This window comes from Lissotriton vulgaris, chromosome 4_1 (genome assembly GCF_964263255.1).
Source record: "Lissotriton vulgaris chromosome 4_1, aLisVul1.2, whole genome shotgun sequence".
In the NCBI taxonomy this organism is placed as follows: Eukaryota; Metazoa; Chordata; class Amphibia; order Caudata; family Salamandridae; genus Lissotriton; species Lissotriton vulgaris.
In genome coordinates, this window is record NC_141691.1 from 1,265,691,363 (window position 1) to 1,265,696,040 (window position 4,678).

Consider the following 4,678-nt stretch of genomic DNA (forward strand, 5'->3'; position numbering starts at 1 on the left):
TATAGGTTTCATGAATTTTACCAAAGTAAATGTTATGCTTTTCAGAATTGTTTAATAGGTGCCAAGCAAGTTTGCCTGCTTATTTTCAATTTCTTTCTCTTCAAAGTAATTGGGTTCTCCCCGACAGAACCATTGTACCCTAATGTATACATACCCAGGTTCTGAGGGACACAGGGTCGCCCCATTGCTGCCATATCATATTTAGTCCTAGCATACCACATACTCAATAAAACTCTGGACACGGCAAACACCATAGGGGGTGCCAAATCAGTATGCATCATTCTACACTCCACCAGGTAACTCCTAAATGGATACATACTGGAATTATCCACCTAGCCCTAACCCTATTGTAGGTTGAGCAGAAAAGCAGCAGATGGGCTAGTTTCCTTTTCATGTCCGCAAGTTGGGCATCCATTTAAACACACAATATGTACCAGCAGTTAAATATAAGCAATACAAATTCATAATATAAAATACAAATTCATACAACAGATTCAGCCATATTTACATAGAGAACATACTGTATCGGTGGAAGATCACTTATTTAGCACAAAGAACAGAGAATTGCCCAAAAATACAAGTTGATCATGCAAATTATGAATAAGCATATTAAAGAACAATTTTCATAACTGTCTATGGATAACACATTAAATGGACAAACTATGAAATAGTCAATATACAACAAGGCACATGACTACGAGAGCAAGATAATGGTTGGTATTAAACCACAAATTTTACAAATATTCAACCTTCATGTTCGTTATTCAATGGCCCAAATTTGATCATGGCTGTTCAGACCTTGTACTGATGTTGTACATTTCTCAATCATTCTTGCCTCTAGTTTATTAAGGGCCATCTATAGGTTGGATTTGTTTTTGCTTGTAACCACAATCAGCACAGACCAATGGATAATTTTAACATTATTTTCATTCTCTTTACTTGGGTTGGATTCTATCCATTCAGGCACTTTTTCAAAATAGATGCACAGTTTGGTGTCTTGCTTTTAGAATGCTACAAATATGGCTCTTGATCACCCGTATGCCCAGGCCATAACACACAATTTGGTAGTGTTCCCTCTCTTCTTATATAAGGTGGTTCTGGGCATGCCTCTTCACTTAGTCTTTGTACACTCGATATCATTTTATATATAAATGAAATATGATATAACCAACTGATTTGAGCTGAATCTCACAGTATATATTATTTTGTAGGTTGTATTTTCCTTTTACTATTGTCCTGATGAGGCCTGAATTTGTGGGCTGAAAGGCATTGAACCTACAAATCAGAGGAGTCCAACAGAATATTAGCATCTCAGAAAGAAATTGGATACACACTCTCTTGGACTAAGTTGAGGGTTGACCTATCCTTTCCTGTGTGTATTGGACTACCTCGATGTTGGATTGCTCAATCATATGTAGGAACCATTCTGTTTAATTTAGAATGCCTTCGAAGAAATTGTGACTATTATATTGATTGATTTGTTTGTCCTTTTGTATGATTTCCTATTTAAGAAGTACAAAGAATTACTCTTATCTAACTGTGGGCCACAAATTCCGCTCTGCTGTCAGAGTTTGTGGATTTTTGCATACTCCGCATTCCGCGGAAAATGCAAAGTCTGCAAAAACTTCCAACTCCACAGCAGAGCAGAGTTCAGCCCCAGAACCTCCCGCCTCCCATCCGCAATAAATAATTTTTAATAACAATTATAATTAAAGTAAAATAAAAGCCCACTTACCTCACATGTGCAGCCCTACCATAACGTACATCTGATGTAGGTTATTATGGCGAGGAAGAGGAGGGCAGCTTGGAGACACAGCAATAAAGGTAGTGGGTTTTTAGTTTACTTTAATTGTAATGTTTATTAGTAGTAGTGTAGTTCCTATATTCCCAATAGGCTCTGCGCATTGGAATAATATACACTATAGATTTGACATAGGACTGAGGTCAGTATGTCTCTATTGAGTATATTAAACTTAATTGTGTGTGCCAGCTAACTCAGAGGTCACTAGAAACTTTCTTGAATAAACAAGAAGGGATTAGTCTCTGACAACCACATAAACATGACAACTTTGTTTACCCTATAACCGGAACAATATCTTCAGAGTTGTGGAAACAATAGATAACTATTTCACCCAGTCAATCGTGCATGCTTCATTTCTACAGATTTGCACAGAAATAGTGAGACAGGCATTTCAATAAAAGGATTTAGTGAACAGTCTTATTTCTCATGCAAGAGATATGTACTGCTACAATCGTTGGACAGAATGCGAAGTATAAAATGTACAGCGTTAGCAGTAAGATAAAATAATATTGTAATAGCATGGTTTTGCGGCTATCACATACTCATTAAAATACATACACCAATAACACAGGCTAAAATACTCAACTGGTGCTTCTAAAATACGCCTACCCTAACCTAACCTAAGTCTAGTACTAGGGAAGAAGTAGGTGCTGCCTTAGCATAAGGTTTAATTTTGCCAAGAATTGCCAAACGTTTCCCTAGGTTATAATCATCTCCATACCTTAGAATGAGAGAGGTTGGTATCTCTTTCGGTACTTGCTGTGGCGAGCTGCGTCGTGCAAGTAGGTAGTCGAACTGCACGAACTACACCGTGCTTTGGCATAGCAAGTGAAGGTATATTTATACCTTGAAGGTGTTTAGGAATGCCAGTATAAAAGTCGGGCATATGAACGTCATGAATGAACCCCAAGGAATAGATGTTCATGCATAATAAATGAGTTCTTGGAGAAATAAATATCCAAGCAAGGGGAAGTCCATAACGGGTTAAGAGTCTGGTTTTCCAAGAACTCGTTGTGACGTAGATGAACGGATGTAAGTAGCCACGCCTGTATTTGGGTAGCATGGACTATGCCTAAATAAGGACTGGAATTCTATGCCTATATAAGGGCAATGTGAATTATACCTATATAAGGGCATGAATCGGAAAATGCATACGGAATCTAAATCGATATACAACACCCACTCCACTTTCTTATGTACGACATTGCTAAGTTTTAAACATGTTAAACATATCTTAATCATATCTATACATGAAGTGTTAAAAGCATGTCTTAAATACATTATAAATGATGTATCCAAACTAAAGCATTGGTGCTGTACATATTAAAGAAAGTATTAATTCTAAGCACACATTGACATTTTTTAAATGCTCACTGAATGAATCACGAAAATATACATTTGTTGAATGGCTCGTAAAATACAGAAGAGAAAGTGCATAAACCATTTCATGTCAGATTACATAAAACTGTTTGTATGTGGACAAGGTCATATATTGTCTCTGGAAGTATTCAAAGAATTCTTGTTCTCTATGAATAGTACTACTATAAGCAGATTACTTGTGCCAAAAAATGAAAAATACAAATTTGGAGAAAAAAACGTAATCATTGGAAAAAGTTGAATGATTCCCCCCGAGCACTCAAAATATTCAATATTCAAAATTCAAATTCAAAGTCAATAAAGTTTGTAAGTTGACACAGTCACAGGTTAATAGTCCATGTATCGGTCATCAACTCAAGTCCTTCCAATCAAGGATAATTTTATTTTCTTTGGTGGTTCTTATTCTTCAAAATTCATAAGTATCCACATACAGTAGTCATCGGACTAAGCAGCCTTCAAAGTTCATAAGTATCCACATACAGTAGTCATCGGATTAAGCAGCCAACACGTGTTTCGTTGTGTTAATTATTACACATCGACTTCATCAGGGCATAATCCACATGTACCGGCGAATTCACTTCTCATCTATAAATTCTCTTTTTTGCAAAAAGTCACACTTTCCAATATGATAAATCTGGAGCCCCACTCTCAAAAGTAAAGTCAGGACAGGAGTCCTCTTTTATGATTCACTGTGGTTGTATCCCCACAGTCTTGATCTGTATCTAGTTGCGCGATCGTCTATCCACGATACCGCTCTATAGTTGGCCTGGGTTACCACTTCTTTGTTTACATAGGAAAAAGTTCTTTGTTTTCAAAAATGAAGGTCAAATTCAAAGTCTCTCAGAACACTGTGTGCCAAATTTAAAAGTCAGTTTTAGCGCTTGGAGAAAACATGAAATCTACTATGTCTGTAAAAAATCGTCTATCATTGTAGGAGACAGTTGGATTACCTTGTTTAGAAGATTAACCCCACATAGATGTGAAGCATCGCTTTCAGCATTGGTCGCAATAGCAATGTTCGAATCTGATGTTATCTGCGTGCCTGTCGTTTCCTCTCGTACCTCTGCATCAACATTTTGCGTCTGTGAGATCTCAATGAATGCCATCATCAGAATTAGTAGCTGTTGGGGACAACATAAATCATGGGCCGTTACTGGTTCAAGCAAAGTATCAATATCCGTTGGCATGACAGATGGGAGTGTGAGACAGATGTCTAGCACGCATTCTTCTCCGCATAGCAGGCAGCGTAGAACAGGTAATATGTAATCTTGCCAGATTAGTCTGAAAGACAGAAACCATGTAGTATTTAATTCTCGTAGACAAGTTAATCCCAAAATTTGGACAATGCGCTCATGATACTTCATTTCCTATAGAGCTCTCTCTATGGTGCCTGGAGTGGCGTTGGTGATTTGGCTTGCCATAGCGTAGCAGTAGGAGAAAAAATTGTATCCCTGCAACGAGTCCCAAAAGAAGGGACAGTCCGCCAAACACAGAGTGCAC